The 22,772-nt window shown below is 37.7% G+C and overlaps 1 protein-coding gene and 1 long non-coding RNA gene across 3 annotated transcripts in view; one reads left to right on the top strand and one right to left on the bottom strand.

Moving 5' to 3' along the window:
- Positions 1-16,414, bottom strand: part of RAP1B (RAP1B, member of RAS oncogene family) — a 34,696-nt gene extending 18,282 nt beyond the window's left edge. The window contains exon 1 of one of the 2 annotated variants that reach the window (XM_087935584.1): positions 16,273-16,414. The gene's annotated coding sequence lies outside the window, so the exon portion shown is untranslated. Of the gene's footprint in view, positions 1-15,940; positions 16,038-16,272 lie in introns of those variants that run through there. The other variant, XM_026699897.2, reaches the window with a different exon arrangement.
- LOC148125586 (uncharacterized) lies at positions 16,383-22,363 on the top strand. Its single transcript, XR_015743973.1, has 3 exons — positions 16,383-16,596; positions 20,518-20,607; positions 22,210-22,363. It is a non-coding gene; the product is annotated as an uncharacterized LOC148125586 (long non-coding RNA).
- Positions 22,364-22,772: the final 409 nt, after the last annotated feature.

Genomic DNA, 22,772 nt, shown 5'->3' with positions numbered 1-22,772 from the left:
TTCCTGAAAATAGACGAATTTTTCAAAATGTTAATACAGTAAATAAGAACTCTGAGCTCAAGTCACCTGTTATGTATTAAGGGAAGGAAGAATGAATTAGACTTTTCACATTTACACACACACACACACACACACACACACACACACACACACACACACACACACAATCCAGGAAAGTTTCTTGTTAATATTTTGTTTCAGCTTCATATAGTTACTAGCAACTGGATTCATAGTAATCATTTTATTCTCTTAGGATACTGAGCTGTCAACCGAAAAATCAGTTATGATGAAATGCTATGATGAAATATCTTTTTATTCCCTGCGCACTATATTAATGGGCAAAACCAATGACCATATATGGTAAGGTTTTTTTTAACCTCAGCTTGAATGACCTGAACAAAATTCAAGTACTCATATTGAAATTAATGTCTGCCTTTTAGCTTATTGTTTATTCAAACATTTGAAAAATATCACTATAATATTTCATAATTTGACTGACTTTTAAAGCTCAAATATCAAAAGCTTAAACTGCCATTCTAGTAGATGGCAGGAAAATTGTAACAACTGCTCAAGTGAGCAACAGAACAGCATTGTATAAAAAGCTTTGTGATAAGGAAAATAAAAGGTGACAAGTTGAAAGAGGACTCAGATAAACTTCACAAAAATCAACTAAATGCTCACTTGTGATTCCACTATACCTGTGAGGGTGAACCTATGGCACGCATGCCATAGGTGGCATGCAGAGCCATTTGTGCCGGCACGCGAGCTGCAGGCAAACTTAGCTCACTGAGCATGTGCGTGCCTCACAGCTGATTTTGGGCCAGTTTAAGGCCTTTTTCAGCCTCCCAAGGGCTTGAGGAAAGCTTCTTCAGGCTTCTACAAGCTTTACAGGCTGAAATCGAGCCCTGTTTTGTCACTTCTGGTATTTTTGGAAACACAGGAAGTGATGAAATGGGGCTAGATTTCGGCCTACAAAGCTTGTAGAAGCCTGAAGAAGCCTTCCTCAAGCCTTTGGGAGGCTAAAAAACCCTCAAACTGGCTGGAATTCAGCTGTGAGGCGTAGTGCAGGTAATGGGGTGGGATTACACATGCATGTGTAGGGGGCATGGGGGCGTGTTGCCTTCTGGGCGCTGGCATGCGAGCACGAGCATCCAAGCATGCACACGATTTTTGGCACAGGTGCCCAGAAAGGTTAGCCACCACTGCACTATACGTTTGCTTTACATAAATATTTTAAAAATATGTATATCATGAAGTATAGGTTATATGTTAATTACCTTGCTTATTTACATACACGGAAGTTTTACTGCTTCCAACCCAATAGAATATTGGAAAAAATATGTAAAGGAACTCTGGACTCTATTCATCCCACAGTAGCTCTCAAAAAATAATAGTTTGGTGGTAGTAGCGGGGAGCCAACAAAATGAAGAGATGAGTTAAAAATGAACTATCTCCAGTTGGGGGCTAGAGAATACAAATTCAAAAAGCTTCCCACCATCTTTTCACCAGAAAGAGTTGGCCAGTGGCTGAGAATGTTGCTACATTCATTCTAAGGTCCCTTTTGCCTCCTTCCAATCACATAAGCCTGAAAGAGTGGGAAGTGCTTATCACTCTTTATAATGCTATTTTTCTCCTGCAAATAACCATTGGAGAAAAAGTGCAACTAGATTTAGATATCTAGAATGCAAATTTCTTAGAAGCACAGTAGTGGCCAAAGTTGTGGAAACCTTTTGGGAAAACTGTCTTCTTACGTATTTTATGCCAGCACTACCAAATAGGATGATCTTGGTCTCATCACTCCAAATAACAATGTCCTATTGTTCCTCTGTCCAGGTAACATGGGTTTTAGCCCAGTTTCGTCTTTTCAACCTTTGTTGAGAGATAAAAGTGGCTTTTTTGGTGAAATTCTAGATTTTAGGCCAAATTCCTGCAGTGTGCGCCGAACGGTCTTTTCACTCAACTTCACATTGCATGGTGCCATTTCATCTTGTATACAGCCAGATGATTTTCTTCTGTCATGTAGGCACAGTCACTTAATTCTTCTATCATAACTTGCTGTTGTGCACCTTTTCCTGCCTTTACCAGTGTGGTTTTTTAGTGACTGAGTCTCCTTATACCTCTTCAGAAACTTAGAAATGCCACCTTTGGTTAAGTTTCCACCAATTTTTCTTCTAATTTCTTTATAACTGTAGCCTTGTTCACTTAATACTATTTTACATCACTTTCTGGGAGACCGGTTACTCTTTGCACCATTACTTTAACTTTATTATGTTTTACAAGCTCACTAAATGAAAGAACACAAAAAACCCCAACCAACTTGATAGCGATCACATAACACACTTGACAAATGTCCTCCTCTCAGCTGCAATACATGACATCAATAACTGAATCCTACTGTCATCTGACTGGCTCATTGCCAAAACAAGATGATACCTGATTGGCTCGCTAAACACTCATGATCATTGGCTACAATCAGATGAAGGAAAGCTACCTGATATCAACTTAAGCAAGTTGGGCTTCCTTTTTCTGGTTATTTGGGTATAACTTTTCATAGAATACAGATAATTGAACAAACTTTGTTGCATTAGGTTCTTGATTAAATTATCTTGCCATTGACATATAATTTTATGGTACTACTTCAAAAAAAATGGTGTTATTAGCCATCAAACCTCAAAAAAACACTTTTCCCAAAAGGTTTCCACAATTTTGGCCACTACTGTGGGGGTGTGCAGATTATCCCAAAGTTAAAATCTTCCACCTTTATTGCAGAGTAATAATACCAACTTATTCTATATTTTTAAAACATTTTGATATCCTGTAATCATATTTTAATTTTTTTATACCATGGAAACTTGGAAAGTGCTTTTTTTTAAAACAAAAACCTTGGGTAGATCCATCATACTTGTCTTTGGCTAGAGGTACTTAAAGACAGGCAGAAAATCAATAAAACACATGTTCAGAGATTAAGAAGCACTACTGGTTTCCAATGAGGATTCATGATGAACTAAACACCCTTGAAGCAAATTCTGGCTGGCAGTCTCTCTGAAAAAGCAGAGATAGTGTGTTGGTCTTATCGGACATGCTTCTTCTCCGTTGTGCTGATTGGATAATCCAATCCATGGGACCAGTGGTGGGATTCAATTATTTTTACTATCGGTTCTGTGGGTATGGCTTGGTGGGCATGGTGTGACTGGTAGGCATGGCTTGGTAGGCGTGACAGGAGAAGGATACTCTAAAATCTCCATTCCCTCTCCACTATTGGGGGAAGGTTACTGCAAAATCCCATTCTCTCCCCACCCCACTAACCTGCTTTCCAGCTCCATTCTCCTGTGCAGGGCAACAAAAGAAGACCCAGCTGATCAGCTGGAACTTGGGAGGCAGAGAATAGATGGGGGTGGGACCAGTCAGAGATGGTATTTGCCGGTTCTCCAAACTATTCAAAATTTCTGCTTACCGGTTCTCCAGAACTGATCAGAACCTGCTGAATACTTCTGCTGCATGGGACCTACAAAAGCTGACTGTACTAAGGGTGGGTAGTAGTCTGGTCTTGAGTCCCCACCTCAGTATCCACTCTTTGAAGTACTTATCTGCTGAAGGCTGTCTCCTCTGATGCAAAGATATCTAACTTGTAATGTCTGATGAACGGGGATGAAGACGACCACATCTCCGCCGTACAGATGTCCTCAATAAGGATCCATGTCTTCCATGCCTCCGTTATGGCTGTGCTTCTAGTTGAATGTGCTGTGACTTTCCCAGGCAGTGGTATTGTAAGACTTTGCGATGCATGCCTGAATCCACCGACCTATGGTCAGTGGTGAGATTTTGCAGCCCAACGAGTTAGGGCTCACTGACACAAACATTGATTCAGTTTTTCTAATAGAAGCTGTTCTCTTTAGATAAATACAAGTCTTCCTTCTAACATTCAAGGAGTGCCACTTTTTCTCTAACTCATGGACTGGTTGTGGGAAGAAGTCCAACAGCACTATTTCTTGTGTCCTATGGAAGGCGGATTTACCTTGGGAGGAAGGTTGGGTCTAGCCTTAGTACCACCCTATTTGGGTGAAGTATGCAAAGATAGAGAGGGCTGCCACTTCGGATATCTGTCTGGCTGAGGTAATAGCCACTAGGGACACCACCTTAAAGGTAAGGAAACGTAAACTGGTAGAGTACAGTGGCTCGAACAGTTCTGTCATGAGTGTCCTCAGGATTTTGGTTAAGTCCCAGGTGGGGTACCTGTGAATTGCTGGAGCTTTAGGTTAGTAGCTCCTCTGATGAATCTATGTACCAGTAGGTATAGGGCGAGGGATTTTGGGTTTCCACAACCCAAGATTGATGCAATTGCCACTAGTTGTCTACTTAATGTATTGGGGGACAGGCCTCTATCCAGTCCCTCCCGGAGGAATTCTAGAATTTGTGTTACTGATGTGGTTTGATCTGTTTTTCGGAAAACCAAGCACAGAAGGACCTCCACATGGCGTCATAGATTCTGTTGGTTAAAGGCCTCCTAGATGCCTGTACTGTCTGTATTACCTTGTTGGAGCATTTGAGCTGACCCAACATACTCCGCTCAATGCCAGACAGTTGGAGCCAGTGTAGCTCTGGATGCAGTAAGGTCCCTTAGTTGAGGGAGATCTTGGTGGCCGCATTGTCCATCAGGATGAGTATGTGTGACCCACTGTAATCATTTGGAATCTTCTTAGGGCCAGATGAGTTGCTCTGAGTTCCAGCCAATTGATGTTTTTGAATTCTGCTCGGGAGTATTGGTCTTGTGCGATCTGGGACTGGAAGTGGGAGCTCCACCCAATAGGCTGGCATCTGCTCCTACCTGATCTTTGATATGGAACCATTGCAATGTTCTTGAGTGAAGGCATGCACAAGGGACGAGAGATATGCAGGACACTATTTTGCCCAGGAGTTGCGTGAGCAGATCCAGGGTCACTGTTCTGGCTGTCAGAATCTGACCTGCCAGCACTCTTATGCTGGCCAGGCACTCCTGTGACAGGTACACCTCGCCTGAATTGGTATCTATGACTGCTCCCAAGTGCCGCAGCCGATTGGTCGGAGTCAGATGCCTCGTGTCCAAATTCACGGAAAAGCCGTGCTCCTGTAGCATTTGAATTGCTATCCCTAAGTCCTCCCTTGCCCTGACGAGGGAAGTTGACTGTATCAAGATGTTGTTCAGGTAGCAAAGAACCCGCACTGAGATTGTTCTGAGATATGCTGCTATCACTGACCAGTACTCTGGTGAATGTTCTGGGTGCTGAGAATAGTCCGAACGGCAGGGCCCTGTATTGGCAATGCTGGCCGGCATAGCAGAATCTCAGGAACCCTCTATGAATTTGAAGGCTGGGGATGTGTAAGTATGCCTCTGTGAGGTCTACTGATGTTAATATATTGCCTTCTCGGATGTTCCCCAGTAATGACTAGAGGGACTGCATTTTGAATCTTTTGTACATTATGTGTTTGTTTAACCTTTTGAAGTCCAGAATTGCTCTCCACCCTCTCGATGCCTTTGGAACTACGAACAAGATCAAGTAGAACCCGCATTTTTGTTCGTCCTGTGAAACTGGTTGGATAGCTTGGATGCCCAGGAGATGTTGAACTGCTGCCTCCATGATGCTTTTTGTTTTGTCCCTTGAAATCAGGCACCTCCTGAAGGAGTTTGGGGGTGTGGAGAGGAATTCTAGTGTGTTTGAATATTCCTTCTTAAGCACCTCTCTGTGCATTCTCCTTGCTCAAAGACTGAGTCAAAACTGGGCAAACAGAGGCAGGACTAAAGAAATGACTGACTCAGTCTCCAAGCAAGGAAGCAGAGCCAATCCCCTCATTGGATTCTCTGACCAGCACAACGGAGAATGTGAGATTAAGGACTATGTTGAACATAGGAAAATGAACTGATAATCCCAGAGGCTCATATACTTTTACCACAAACAATTATGCAATTTTGGATCATTTTCCTCAGTGAATAAATACAATGTTTTTGACTCATTTAACTGGGTTCTCTTTATCTAGTTTTAAAGGTTTATGTGGAGAACAGATGTTTTAGGCCATTTTTATGCACAAATATTGAAAATGCAGAAGAATTTATAAACTTTTAAACACCACTGTATATATTTTGTACACTGCATTGAAACATCTCCTTAAATTCCTATTGCTCTTTTGCTGGATTCAGAATTTTGTGGCGGGTTATACAAATAGTGAGGCATTTACTTCTTACATTGCTTTGTTTTCAATCATTTTAGTGGTCAATTTTATGTGTGCTGCGTTGTAGATAGCACTTATAGTGAAATACTATTTCTTTGACAAGAAATGAGGAAGCAAAGATCTCATGGTGGAACATTTTAGAAGTTTCAAGTTCCGTTTTAATACAAAACACCAATATTCCATTGGAATATCCCAGATATGGATCATTTTGTACTGAGTGCCAAAACAAGCCACATGTATTCTAGTAAAAAGCCATTAGATTCAGTAAGTAAAGTTTCTGTGAAAAGAATTCTGTTCAGTTACATTGTTAGATAGTTTAGGTGAATTTCAAAAAGACATAACCAGAAAAAAACCCCACCCACCCAATCAAAACTCTTCCAGGTATGTAGAAATAAACAAAAGATACCAACTGAGTATACATATCATAAAGGTGGAACAGGAATGACACAACCGAACTATGTCACTTTGATTATAGTAAGGGGGGAAATAATAACATATTTGTTTCTCATCAAGAACATATCCCAGGTGTCCACCTATATGCTCCAGTTGAAGCATGTTATATTTTATATATAGTATTGTTACTGCAGGACCCAGGCATTGGTGAATAACCTTATGCACCTTTATACAAAAGTGTGGACTAATTCACACACACACACACACACACACACATATATTTGTTTTCTGAGGTTTTTGTGGGTATTTGTATGTGGATCTTTGGTTATTCGGGTTTTCTCCCGTGTAAAATTGGAAGTATCTTGGTGACGTTTCGATGAAATCTCATTCGTCATCTTCAGGCTTGTGTCTTCGGCTTTGTTCTTCTTGGAGTAACTCAAGCCGAAGACACAAGCCTGAAGATGACGAATGAGATTTCGTCAAAATGTCACCAAGATACTTCCAATTTTATGCGGGAGGAAACCCAAATAACCAAAAATCCACATATATATACATATATATGTTTTCTTAAAATATGTGGGAAAATACCCGAATAAAGCTGAATACCATGTGTATATATACATACATACATACATATATAAAATCAACTCTGATCCTAAATCACTTTATGCAATTATCATCCATCTTTACATCTCTTCACAAATTAATTACATCATGCAGAACATATTAAAGCAGCAGTAAAAAACAGGAAACATCATTTTTTGTGGCTCCAAAAGGAGCAACCTACTCTGCTATCATTCTAGCCAGAGGTTTATTGCTCAAGGCAGAATTCATTTTAAGATGTGCCCTAGCACACGGAGGCAAACTCCAATAAGAGAGAATATTTGTAGCTTAGGGTTGAAATGAGAGAAATCCTTGATGCACTCTGAGCTTGGTTCTTTGCAGAGATGATGTTACCTAGATTGGGTAAAGAAATGTCTACGATAACCAAGCTCACAGATCACCAAGGACCTCTCATGAGGCAAGCTGCTATAAGCAGAGGCTTATAACTTATACGGGTAGTCCTTGACTTATTACCCCAATTGGGACTGGAATCTGTCATTCAGCAAAGTGCTTTTTAAGGAAGACGCCCACATGACTTCACTCAATGAGTGCAATCCCAGTTCTCCCTATTCTGGTTGTTACATAACCACATCTGTCATCAGGTGGAGCAAAAAAGCTGCCTGCCAAAGGAGGGTAGGCAGCTCCTCTATATGCATGGAACTCCTTTGGTGGAGTACTTGATGGAACTCTTGATCTTCAGGATCCCCACTTGAGTTTCTCCAGCCCAGTGCAAGGATTTCCCAAGCCTCTATATGCCCAGAAGGGAACTCCTGCACTGGCCAGCAAAAATGAAGCATGGATCCTGAAGATCCAAGTCTCATTTTGGCAGCCCAATGAAGGATTTCTGCCTCCCCATGCATGGAGAGGTGGGGAAATCCTTTGGTAGGCAGCAGCAGCAGCTTATAACCTTCCCTGCCAGCTTCCCCACTGATCTTCTGGAGAAGTCAGCAGAGAAGACTGCAAATGGCAATCTCATGATTGCAGGAGCTTGGCAACCAATCATAGGTGACAGCATATTGCCAAGTACCTAGACCACAATCACATTATTTCAGGGAAGCAATGTTTTATCATGGCCAGAAGTATTTTACATAGTGTAAAGGAGGGTAGGTACCATGCATGGAAGGGAACTCCTGAGTTGAGTGCAGAGTTGTAAAGAGCTGTTTCTGAGCTGTTGTAACTTCAAACTTCCTTAAAGGACCAGATATAAGATTACCTGTACATCTACTTAAAACTACTGGAAATGTTAATTCAGATCCCTGCTAATTTAGGATACAAAAATATGTGCCTCTTTAGAGAAATTTTAGCATATAACTAATTATATGTAATAATAATTACATATTCTGAACAAAAATACTTTTCCTGCTTTTAAGGAGAATAGTTTTCTACTGCCTCACCAAGATATTTCTGTTGTAATTACCTATAGTCATTCTCAGGAATAGTGATATTCATAACATGTTGCTGAAGCAACATAAGAGGGAAAGGGTACTATAGTAGATGCCTGTGAAATTTAAACACAATTTTATGCAGTCATATAAAATCTATACATGCATATATCAGGATAAAATTTTATGCATGTGAATTTTATTATAAATGAATAAATGCAACTTTACGTATGTGTAGAAAGTATATGGATAACTACTAGACTTATTGTATTTTGCATGTGTGCTTGGATGTAGGAATTCGAAGCTGCATAACTATGAGCTGCATAACTATAACTGCTTTGTTTATTTACATCCTTTATCTAGAGAAATCAGAACTCCGTCTATTTATTATTTCTTTACCAGTCATTTGCATAAGAACTTGTGATCATCTACCTATAATTTAAGTAATCATTTTGCCTTAGCATGCCCTGCTATGTTCAAATATAATATAGCTTTGCTGGATATAAATATATGCTTAAAATAAAGTATAACAGCTATTTTTTCAACAAAACAAATCTGAAGCTGTCCAAAGTCTGAAAGCAAAATATGTATTTTTAAAAACTGGCTTGGATGTTTTTGATGAACTATTATTTAACTCTAATGCCTTTATATATAAAACCCCACATTTGGAAATATAAATTATAGCCAACTGCCTTAAGTGAAGCTGAGCTATATAAAAAGATAGCAATAACTAGACCTTTTAATGCAAATTTCACAGAAGTTATGGAAAAAAAGCCACCGCATTTGCTAAATAGGCTCTAACAACATAATCAGTATGAAAGAAACACGTGATTTTTAAGAAAAGTGGATCAGTTTAGTCTTTTCCTAAAGAAAATGTGCATGCTTAGTATTGTCTGTTGAAACAAACAAGGTCTCTTCTCTAAATCAAGCATGCTGCTTCATTTAATTGCCTGTTCTAGCTTGTGATATTGATTCGCTGCTTTGGAAGAAAGCTTTGTGTTCAATTCCCTTGATGTGAATGGCCTTTATTGACATTAGATGATGCTCCATTCAGTTTAGGAATACTGATGGTATTTTATTTTGATTTTTAAACATTTCTTTATGCAAAGTAATCAGATGTCATTTACTGTCAAGCACTATTGTACTTCCCTACCCAACAATGACCCAGCAATCTGCCATCCCATGTATTTCCTCTTATTTCTAACTATATATCATAGTCTAATATTATAAATGACTCTGTCAGCTATAATTCTTAACAGTAAAACCTTGAATCAGTGTGTTATCTATAGAAAGGCCTCTGAAACAGAAAAGTCTGTGCCTTCAGCATTAAATATGGAAGAATACAATTCTTGAAACAGACTAATTGTGGGCCAATTACCGGTAGGTTTTTAAAAGTTAGACATTGTGGTTGAACTGAATCTACAGGCAAACTGATACCCCAAAGTTAATGTCATCCAATCTGCAAAGTTCAGGAAAAAACAATCAAGCTGTTTCATATTGAAAAAACTTGCCTTTTCCCCCAAGTCTTCCAATTAGCTCCAGGGTGCTTTATTGTAACTATTTTATTAAAGTAAATTAAAACAAAAATACTTTATCCTCAAAAATAAATGTAACACATTTTATATAAGAAAACGCACAATGAAGCAAGTACAAATGCCCGCCTACTGCAAGCTTTAGTTGTTCCCAGTATCTCCAAATTGTAAAGATCACAAAGTGATAAAAACATTTTTATATAGAAGCATTTAAATAGTATTACTAAACCAGCAATTAGAAGAGACAGTACTATTGCCCTGATTTCATAATTGAGTAACAGAATTGACAATATCTATTATTTTATTACTTGGTTCCACAATGTATAAGCTACTTATACATTATTTGATATAATCAAGTTATTCACTGACTCTGGGCTACAAATGCTACACTGGATTTCTTATAGTTTATAACCAATATCATTTGTCCCTAAAAGTTACATGACTTGTTAATTTTATACATTTAAACTTAGGCTTAAAACTGTCAGGATTTGCCTTATGTAAAAGTAAAATATATAAGACTGAAGAACAATATGCTAGACTAATTTTTGGATTAGAAACTATGGGTATATAACAATATGTATCAAGAAATCTAGAAATCTTTTGAAGAGCTAGAAATTATTGTAAGAAGCCCCTTGATTTTAAAAGATACTTGTCTTTGGGAATGAGTCAAAGATAAATTGCTTGTTTTTATAACTGCAGAAAACATAGTATGTTGCAGAAAAGTTTGACAAGCATTTTTCAAAATATTCAATGTGACTAGTAAGCCAATAAATAGCCTAGCCCTAGCTAAACAGAGTGGCACTATGAATTTTTAAATATTCATTACAAGATCACAGAATGGTGCAATCAACAATGTCAGGCACAAATCAAAATCATATTTACTGGGAATGGAATATAATAATTGTATTATTTACTGTTCAATAGTCTAACCTAAACAGCATTCCAGACAGTTAACAAATAGACATTATTCTAAAATGCAAGAATATAAAACAACTACAAAAACTGTGACAATGGGAATAAAAAACATTAATACTAAAGGTAGCACTCGTTAAAAACATCAAAAAATATATTCTGAAAAATATGGGAAAAGGATCTATTGCAGCCTGACTTTTCATGGTACTTATGAAAATAATAAAAATGTACAGTATTAATAAACAAGTCCTTATTTTAGTAATATGATTACAATAGCATACTGAATATTTGACCCAAGAAAATAAAACCAATGTGATTAGATATTAAGAGAAAAAGTTTGATGGCATTAAATGAAAACCTGACAGCACTTTACATTTTTATTCCTTTGGCAATCATTTACAGTAACACAATTTTGCATATTCAGGAACCTTACCTACTGAGTCAGCTTTTTTTTTTTAAAAAAAAAACAACCCTCTCATGCACTACAGCAATTTTTTCTGAGTGAAATAAAATGCATTCCTCTAAAAATATTACATTCCACTACAAAATTCCAAGACAGAAGCTCCCCAACTTGCATACATTAAGATAATAAAGCCATGCTTACAAAAGAAACCATTCTCTATTCTGAATAGCATATAAGCAAATCAAATTTACTGAAGTATTTTCCCAAGGAACTGAACCCAATGGTTTTCAAATCTGTCCATTCTACAATTGTCACAGAACTTATGCATCATTCAACTGCTCATTCCATTCTAGTAGTTTCACTCTTTCTTTCCCATCACTGTACATTCTTCACAAAGGTCCATCACTTGTAGCAGTCTTTTCTTTAATTTTAATGTCCTCCCACCTCTAAATCATTACTTCCATATCGTGTTTTTTCTTCAAGTACCTTTCTGCACCTATTTTCCAGGTTTTGCTTGACCCTCTTCTCCCAGTTACAGGCAAGAAAACAATGTTAAGCACTTCAAAAAGACTAATCTATTTCAAGGATTTTTTCCTAATATAAAAGTGATTGAAGGCAAGACTGTGCTTCTATTAACCATGTTAAAAAATAAAAATGAAAAGAATATTAATTACTTTGTAAAAAGTTTGCAGAAGAAGAATATTTGAATTACAAATCAATATTCCAGAGGTCTTTTTTCATAGGCCAGTTTATTTAGATAGTTAAAAACTACAGAACAGATAAGGATAGAGGTAGTTAATATTTTCTAATTGTATAATGAACATTTTAACCAGATGCACTTAACTGAATAGAGATTAACAAAAAAAGCTTTTCCACTTAATTAGAAAAGAAGTAGGTTTTAAAAGGTTAGTTTTATTTAGTTCAGTATGTGTCCTCCAATCCATTCATCTCTTGTTTGATTAAATATTTACACTCGTTTTAAATTTTATTTAAGAAACTCTGTGTTAGGGAGTATTATGAGTTTGTGAATTTATAACCTGCAAAGTATAAAATAATTCCCTAATTATGGTAACAACAGTATATTATTGCTATCATTAGTAATTGTGTTGCTTCCTCTTCCCAATTACCTTTAATGCAGTATTTTAAATAAATATATCCAGTTGTATTTCATTATTTTATGTTTATGGCATTTATTAAATAGCAAATGCATTATAACATTATTGCCACTAATTATACCTAAAAGTTTTTTGTTTCAAACGTATTTCATTTAAGAGTTCATTGTATGAACCCTTCAGTTTCTAATATTAATAAGCTGCCTTCACTGCAAGAATTGGCTAGCTGAAATATAAAAATCTCAAAACCATGAAAGCATAATAACTCTAAATGATTATGTACAAAATAGTCAACTCTAAACTTAAAATATAATCACTAGAGATAGCATGCAGCAATCACAGTTCCTATCAATCTGTTCTCCAAAAACTGGAAGAAAGAGGATGGTTTTGACTTATTTGCTTATTTGGAATCAAAAATAAACAATAGCTATTATATAAAATAGTCATATCTTGATTACAGGTGGTTGGATAATCCATACAAATTATATCATTTTTAGATATACAAATATTTCATTTTTCTATATTTTAAAAACTTAACTAACACATTTAAATTTGGAAATATTCCAAGCTATTGTAGGACAAAAAAATGTATGAATACATACATAAAAATTGACAACTGTTTGGAAAATACTTTTCTATTCTGCAACAATGTGCTGAAGCAAAAATTCTTGTGTAGATATTCAATGAATCAATTCATTAGGGTACCATCCAAATCATCAAAAACAAAACAGATCCATTGTTGTTAGTTTTTTCCCCTTTAAACATAAGATGACCAGCCTTTCTTTTGCTTTCCATTATTTCATCTCCAAATCTGTCCTAGCATCAGAATTGGTTTGAATAAAATATGATGAAGAATGAAAAGTCAAGGGGGATTCACACATCTATGCAACAATTCATTTTCACTGACTGCCAATACAGGTAGTCCTTGACTTACAACTACAACCAAGCCCCAAATTTCCATTGATAAGCAAGACAGTTAATGAGTTGGGCTCATTTTACAATCTTTTTGCCAGTTAAGTAAATCGTGCAGTTATTAAGGGAATCTGGTTTCTCCCATTGACTTTACTTGTTGGAAGCCAGTTGAGAAGTTTACAAAAACTGATCACATGGCCCTGGGACACTGAAACTGTCATAAATACATGCCAGTTGCCAAAAGTCCAAAATTTGATCATGTGACTATGGGAATGTGGCAACAGTTGTAAGTGTGAAAACTGGCCAGTAGTCTTTTTTCAATGCTGTTGTAACTATGGTCACTAAATGAATTGTTGTAAGTCAAGGACTACCTGTATATATAAACAGATCAGACGTAGATAGGAAATTTTTTTATGATATATATAAAATGAATTTATGTCAACCTATGCCAATAAAAACATTACTTCAGAAGCTTACAAACTATATTTGATAATCAAAGGAGTATACAAAGTACCTTTTCTAGGGAAAAACAAGGACATTTAAATATTATATTTCCATAATTAAAATTAGCAATGTTAATAATAAACTATATTTTGTAATTAATTTCATTCCCTGCTCAATTCTCTTGCCTCAAGATAGTTCATATTCACAGTATAAGAAAAAAAAGTTACTTTAGTGACTTAGTTACATTACAGCATTTTTAATGTCTAATTCATTTTAATCTTTTTGGAGTTTACACTTTTCAAAGTCTGTTCCCATAATACTTTTAACATTACAGTACTTAAAAATTGGTTAAGAAAAGTTGGTGTTAATTCGTAACTATTTTGTTTTTAATCCCTTAATAACCAAGCAAGACCAACCTAGGAGGTACATCCAGAAAGATAAATAAAGCCTATCTGCTAAACAACCCCCAACCAAATGTGTTGCATATGTGCAAAGACTTCCAACAAGCTGGCAGGAAATGAGAGTTGTAATTCAACTCATCTGTAGGATGCTACATTGAAGATGACTGATGACATCTTTAGTTATATTTGTATTGGAAAAAAAGTTTTCTAATGCCTTTACATTTTACACCAGCTGATTTTACATAAAGAACAGCAAATAAACATCAAAACTATTAATTTTAACACAAGAATGAATGGCATTTCCACTACAACCAACTTCTAGACTTTGACAGATGTTAGGTTCAAGAGTATCTCAAGGCCACAATATTATTCAGAAAATCATTCTGACCGACATTAAGCAATCATTACTTCAGCCATATCTAGAATTAGTTCAAGACCATGAATTACTTAAATAATGAATTGGTTCATGCCGATTAGAAAGTATCATTCAATTAAATAAGAAACATGGAGAACTGAAAGTTTTACCATACTATTTCTAAAACAGAATTTAAAAATAATGATTTAGAAAAATGTAGTATATTGAGACATTTTTAAAACCCAAAACTAAATACACCATTCACCTTGTCTACATTCTTAAATATAAGTGAAATGAATGTCAACTGATTTAATGTTTCTAGAAAGCACTCTAGAACTAAGGCCTGAACTAACTAATCAATATTAGGAATATCACAGGTTGCTGTCATCTGTCTATCCAAATGTCTCTTACTCCAGTCGATTTTGTAATGGCGAAAATAGCACTAATAGAACTAGGGCCCAAGCAGTATCCCCTAATTATCTTCCTTCGTGCGGGAGCTGTTTCTCCCTATCTTTATAAGAATCTGAATTCAACGCAGCTCTTAAAGAACAAGGAAGGGTCCGAAAACAGCTCTTCTTTAAACTGAGGATCTGGTTGACTATGATCTCCACTGCTGCAATCCACCCTTTAAAAGCTGAAAACGGATTCTGGCAAGAGAATGGGAAGCGGAAGAAGCTTATCGCAGCCCGAGGAGCGGCCGCCCAGCTTCCCGCTGGGGTAGAGAATGGAAACAGTGAGCTGCTTCAGTTCAGCCGGACTAGGCGGGGCTGCGGCTCCCAGCTGAGGCCGCTGCCTCCGTCGCCATCCAAGTCCGGCCGGCAAGAACTTTTTTCCCCCCCGCAGCGACAAGTAAGGCGCGAGTTACTTCCTCCTCCGTGCCCACGTCGCCTTTTTCGCCCAACAGTCTGAAGTAGGGGCGGCCTCGGCTCTAACTTTCCCCTTCCGCTCGAACTTATCTTGGCCGAGGCAGCCATAACCGGGAGAAAGAAGAGAGCGAGGACCGGAGCAGCGTTTGTCCTGCTTCTCCTCCCTGCAGGGAGCGGCGGGGTCGGTTCCGCCTCCGCCATGTTCTCTCGAGAGAGCCTTGTCCCGCCCGCAAAGCGCCGCCGCCGCTGCCGCCACCGCCCCCTTCCAAGGCAGCCCTCAGCCGCTTCGCAAGCAGCCGTTGCCGGCCCACTTGTATCAGAGCCGCGCCGCGCATACCCCGTTCACACACACACACACATACCCCGTACTTCCCCCGCGCGTCTTTCCTCCTGCTTCCCTCCCATAACGGCCTCTACCTACCGGACGGCGTTTCAGTTCCCCGCGTCCGCCACCGCCGCCGCTGCCTCCCTGACCAAACCCTCTCCGGCTGCGCGCGCCCTCCCTCCTCTCTGTCTCTGGCTGGGCGAGGCTTCCAGCCGTCGCCGTGACGCTGCACGCCCAGCTTCTCTCTGATTTCCCTGGCCCAGTCCAGTGATGCTTAAGAGGGGGGGGGGGAAAGCGGCAGGGGGGCCGGGCGGGCGAGAATGACCTCTCGGCTCTAGTGGGAACGCGCAGGCGCATAGCTCAGCCTGGAAACACCGCAACCCTCCCCCGTCCTTCCTTTCTCTCCTCCCTCTTCCCCATAACCTTACGCAGGGCCCCATCCTGTCGCAGCTTCTGAGGTGGAGAAGTCATTCGAAGCGCGCGTGTCCTATAGACGCGGAGCTGTTAGGAGAGAGAGAGAGAAGAGAGAGAACTTCCTTCTCCCCCCCCCCCGCCTACATAACTCCCCTCACTACAAAGCTTCTAAGGTGTGGGAGGAAGTGATGTGCAAGGAACAAACGCAGCCACCGTGGGCGAGGCGAGGGCAGGTTCGGTTGGGCAGCTTTCTTGGGCAAGGGAAGAGCTAGAAAAACTCTAATACTAAGTACGTCTAACTTGGCAGAGGAAACTTCCGAGAAATCGTGTACCAAACGGTCAGTTTTTAATCATGGCCGCTTAAATAATCGCAATTAATATAAAGACCGTTCCTGATAGCCATGCTGTTCTTGAATCCCCGCCCAGTTTGGTAACCATGTCAGTTTCCGTTTTGCGGCTGAAATTACTTTGATAAGCTTCAGCCTGCAATTCGGGCTGCTGTCCCAAAGTGGGACAGCAGCCCGATTGCAGGCAAAAATAATTGGTGAGGTCTTAAAGTGGATGAAAAAATCTGCGTCTGCATGGTAGTTAAAGAACGATGTGCTGCTTGGTTCTTCAGAATCGAGTGAACCGATATCTGATACTGATGGGGATGGCTATTAAAAACTACTTCCTCTTCAAGAAGTCACTCTTTTCTCTCCTCTCTTAACGCAACTAAAAATTAACTGAATAATACCACTGACTTACGCATGTTACTGAAAAGTTATTCTGCTATAAGACTTACTGTCAGGTAAAATATACATATAGTGGTGCTAGTTGGAATTAATTATATACAATTTAACTGGGCATTTCTGGGTAGCAATGTATATGAGAAGACTGTTAAGATAGTCACAACTAATTTATTGTTCTTAATAGAACTGAATCATGGGAAACCCAGTAGATTAGATCTTATATCAAATTTACTGGAAGTTGCAGTATTGTAATAACCTTTCCAGAAAATGGAACATGGTGGAAAAAATTGCTAGCGTAGGAGAAGGCAGATTGTATTTATCTTTAGAATATATTCCTATTTTTAATACTTTATATATGTTTTAACTAGCCCTAATCAAGTATATTCTGAAAGATGCTAGAGTTGGCAAAGGAATTTACTGATCTTTGATTAGGACTGTTGATCATTAAAGCCATTTTACATTTATTGATTTATATTTGTTAACAATTCTGTGCAAAAGGATACACATAATTGTATAATTTGGACTGTTCTACAATAATGACAGCTGGTTAAAAATAAGATAGGTAATATCTTTTCAAACTCACAAGCATTATTGTAAGGCTTAAAACTTCATAGTTTTTAGTAAATTGACATGGCTCTCCTACAGTGATTTCAAAATTCTACTAACCAGTTGGTTGAAGTCCTAACCCTTTTTACACATGTTCAGTTGAATGTGTTTAGATTATGCTCTTAATACATGCAAACATCTTCTGGGTAAATAAGAAAGTTGGAAGCCTCTTGAGCAGGGGTCTTCAAACTGGACAGCTTTAAGACTTGTGGACTTCAACTCCCAGAATCCCTCCTCCAGTCATGTTAGCTCGGGAATTCTGGGAGTTGAAGTCCACAAGTCTTAAACTTGCCAAGTTTGAAGACCCTTGCTCTTGAGTAAGGCTTATATTTAGGATTCCATATCTTTCTATGAGCAGTTGCAAAAATCTGTTTAAAGACTATTGTACAGAGAAATAGTGACAATAATCCTGTATTTACAGTACTGTGATAAGATACATTAATACTGCATACAATGTGTGGAAATGATGAATAATTCCATGAACAAGAACAAGAAAATCAGAACAAAACAAAAATTTAAAACCTGTAGAAACAAAAAATATGGGGAACATTTTGGAAAATCCCTTAGTGCTTATCAACCAACCTGTACAGACAGCAAATACCCTCCTGCTGTTCCCATGCAAGTGAGGCAGTGTACTCTTCTTTGATGATAGGAACATGGCCTCAATTCATCCTATTTCATTATAAAACGGAAGATGTTGCCACAGTCTTTGAGTCCCAATGTCACAGCTGACAACTCCATTACAATTCCTATTCAGCATTTCATGCAAGTTTTTTACTACCTTTTTCTTCAGAAGAGGTTCCTTGCAGAACCCCTGAGGAGATTGTACAAGACTGTCATAAGAAAATGGTTCCAAAGTCAGTCAGCCTAGGAAACGAAAAAATTAAAGCAAGGGAGAATCCCAGCCAAGCAGTGAAGTTACCTCTGTTATGATCTCCCATCAGCAGCTTAGAAAAGCTCATTGCAAAAGTTAGGAAGCAGGAGATAAAAGTCCCATTTGGGAAAGGTTTTTTTTTTACCCGCTCCAAGCAAACCCCTTTGTTTTATATGCCTGACTGAAAAATGTCAGATTGAACAAGTAGCTTTAAGAACTTGGATCCATCTTGCACTTTGGTAGAGCTGTTAGCTGGCGAGCATTTCCCAGATTCCCAGGTTTGAGGCAGGGAACTTGTTGCTTCTTCTCCACTTAGGTACCTTACTCTGAAGTCTTTCATCAGAGCAAAACTTTGCAAGGGCTGAAGCTGGAAGAATGACTCTGAGGCCAGTCAGAACCATTATGTAAATACTGAGCAGATGTGGGAGGAAAAATTGTAATATTTAAACCCGAAACAGATTATGTAGATAACTGATTTCCATATTCTGCAGTTGGCAGATCTTATGCATGTGTGTAAGTTATTTTCTTCCCAAAAGTGTAACTTATTCAGTTATGTCCTGATTGTGACTGTTCTGCTAAAGGTAAATTTCGTTATAAATAAAGTGTCTGGAGGATTGAGATGTACTGCAGTGCCTGGTGTGAAGCCTGACACCATACATGCTGCCATAACACCTATAGTGCCTCATTTCGAAGCTAATCTCTGGTGTAGCTCCAGAAGTATTGGCAGATGATACGGCTTTTGGCTGAACTGATTCACCCTTAGACTTTCTCAAATGATAAGTCAGGTTAGCCATGCTGGAAGTGCCTGCATCTGGCATTATAGGACTTCAATCTACTTTGAACTACAATAACACTCCCTGGTGTTCAGCCCATCAAAATAATACAATAAGCTGAGCAGGCCTTCTGGAGAAAGACATGTAGACAAATGAACCAACTTCCACTTCTCTGAATCTGTTACCTTATTTTACTTTGCCTCATATTAAAATCAGTCCAGTACTCATGTAGTTGCAAAAAAAAGCACAAACACAAGGCTCTGATTTTCTTCTAAATGTCGCTCCAATCCTCATTCTGGGAATAAGGGAATAAGAGAACTAAAAAAAAAACAGTACAGTAATGGATTTTTAAAAAATGCTTATTTTTAATACATAATACAGTATAACATTATTTATGTAACAGATGGTGTGATGGGGGAAACTGCATGTGTTGAGAATATGCACAGCCTAGCTTGCTTTAGATAGTTATTAGAAATTATTTAGTCTTGTGAAATTTTAAATTTTTTGTTGTATTTGCTGCAAGAGACTAATATGATTATTAGTTTTCCCTTTTCTTTGGAATTAAAAGGCTCTTCAGAAATATTATACAAGGTTATACAATATAAATATACAAAATTGGTTTCATCCAGATTGAATTAATTTGTGTGTATACTCTAATAGTTAGAACATGTCCATTGTTTGCCTCAGATATTTGGTTTTTCTGAATGATAAAAAGACCATTAATGTAGTAAATGAGATTTAATAGGGCTGGGCAATGATCTGGAGTCAAAAGATTGGATTGTGATAAGGAGAAAACTTGTCATGGATACATCACCTGTTGGAACCATGTTAAAGCAGCTCCAGCTTTTCAGAGGATTGTAGCTGCTTTCTGCAGCTGGCATGCAATTCTGGAAGAAGACACCATAGGTTTAACATATTCTTAACAGATGTTTCATATGTATCCACATGTGCTCCAAATCACATTTTGCCTTTGAATCTGGATCAGGCTGCAGTTTTAATGTTTACCATTTCTTATTGCTGACAATGACTATCAGTTGTTCGTTTCAAGTATTTGCCTAGTTTTATGAGATCAGAATATGTAAATATCAACATATGCCTTAGATTTTATGGACAAAAGATATTTATTCATTATTGCTCTAACCATGGACTTACATGCTACTTTATTTCTTAGTCTCTGTCATATCTCCCTGAAGTACTAGTAATGAGAATACAAGTCTAAAGGAAAGGTATACCTATAAATCAAATATGAGAAGAATTTTCTTTTAAATGCTTTAGGTTATTCTTGGATTCAACGAAGAAAGGAGTTTTCATTTGAAGTCATAATACATTTTTCAAGTAGTGAGGAAGAATTGAAATAAGGAAGAGGTAAAACTTTGAATTTTTATATTAGTTTTGAATAATATTGAAATTGCATGAAATTAAGCCCTGGACTAATCTCACACAGCCTTATCGGTGCAAGAATATATTCTGGGTCCAATATTAAACAGACCCAAATAATTTACAGTTAAGTATTAATTATGGCCTTAGAAAATTGCAGAAATAGAAAACTGGCAGTAAACGTTTTTCCTACAAAGAATCTTCTTAATTCAATTATAAACTGATATTTTATGTATTCGAATTTATCCTATACATTTGAAAGATTGAAATACATTGTTGGTGAATAGTGTTCTCACAAAATACATTTTGAAAGGACATTTCCTGAATATTTCTGTTTTAAAATAAAGTTCTGCTTTTTTTAAAAAAAAAAAAATCTCAGCTCAATGTTTTCATACTCTGCTATGATATGTCAGGCCATGCTATTTAGAGTCCCCTAACTCACAAGAAAGGGAGGGAAGTATTGGTTTGGAACTGCAGAGTGGAGGAGGGGTGGGAATCCAGTACTGCACACAAGCAGTCGTCTTCTTGCATCAGCCTGGATATGAGCCAAGGACATTCAAGTCTTTGGTTCTCAAATATAGAAAAAAAAACCATTTAAAGATACACTTCTCTGTTTTGTATCCTTTTTTGGATATCATTACAGTTCATTTGTTTTCACTGTTGAGTAGGAAATAAATAGTGCCAGTATGTGTAATATGTAGCTTTTCAAGACAGATTTCAAGAGAATCTGGACAGATCCAGTTTTCTTACACCTGAAATTGTGAATGAAAATGATGTGATGGTTTAGAAAGGTGTGCAGAATTTTTTTGGATAGAGTAAGATTTCAGTTGGCCTTGAACTAATATATTGATGGTTACAATTCAAAAAATTGAGAAGACAGGATAAAGGTTTATTTAAATTCATGGTGTTAACTTTAATAGTAAATATAGTTAATATATTTTTCTGCTAGTTTTGTACTTATTCTTTTTTAATGTCATGTTACCATTATGCATTAATTCATGGAGATCTTCTATAACTATAAAAGTCTTGCAGAAGTGAGTAACTACGCGAGGTTCTGGGCCTCAGATTTTTATGTAGTCCTGATTTAGAATGGAAAATCTTTCCCAGATGAATCTTGCAGTAGGTGCCCTCCAGAAGTTTGGGAGTACTGTCAGTTTTCATAATTTCTACCTGTTCATCTTGCTATCTGGAGCTGATTTAAAATCCATAAAGGATAAAAGGTTGCCTGCTCTTGCTAGAGAACAATGTTGTAATTTCATTCCTACAGAAATTGTGATTGTTTAATACAATTTAGCACCTAGTCTTCTATTACAATCAAACACTCTTTGTGTTGTACTTATGCCTGATCATAAGTCTTGTAAATAATTTTGGGAAACAAAAGGATTTTAAATGAATTTAAAATAACACCCCTCCAAGAAAGAGAATGTGTGTGTGTGTGTGAGAGAGAGAGAGAATATATAGTGTAATGACTGAAAATGAAATTTAATTTGATTTATTAAATTAATTGATCCCTCGTCTGCATGTAACAATTCTCCTATTAAAAGTACTTATACCCAAACACTGTACCCATATTTACATTCCTCTTTCCAGTCAACACAGTTAAAGAGAAGCTGGAAGAAAATGGGAGATATGACAAAGAGGTGCTACACTGGAAAAGGAAGAGAAACAAAGAGACAAAACTGGGTGGGAATGAAGCAAGGAGAAGAAGGACAAAGATAAAGACAGGAATCTGGTAGCTTTTTTTTCAATCTAGTTGAAGTTGTTCCCACAACTTCAATCCTCTCTATTATTTCATCTGTTATTAAAAATTAAATCTATTATAGCTGACCCTATAGTACCCTACTCTAAAAGTTGTCAGCTAGGCCCGTTGGGAACCTGTTTGATCCCCCACTTGCTACAGAGTTTGCTTCCCAGTTGATGTTGAGGTAATTAAAGTCCTCCATTACTGTTGTGATGTGTTTCCTGCACACCTTAGCTAACTGATTAACAAAAAATTGCATCTATTTCTTCTGCATAGTTAGATGGCCTATACACCTATGACAATGTCACTCTTTTTTCTTTTTATAGTAACCCATATGCACTCAAGGCTTTCATTCTTGGTTTTATGCGTTTCTGTAGGGGTGCAGTGATTTCTTACATATAATGCAACTTCA

Source organism: Pseudonaja textilis, chromosome 5 (assembly GCF_049901715.1).
Source record: "Pseudonaja textilis isolate UNSWEBS1 chromosome 5, rPseTex1.2, whole genome shotgun sequence".
Lineage (NCBI taxonomy): Eukaryota > Metazoa > Chordata > Lepidosauria > Squamata > Elapidae > Pseudonaja > Pseudonaja textilis.
The sequence above is the reverse complement of the archived record's forward strand: the minus strand, read 5'-3'. Positions and strand labels throughout refer to the sequence as shown.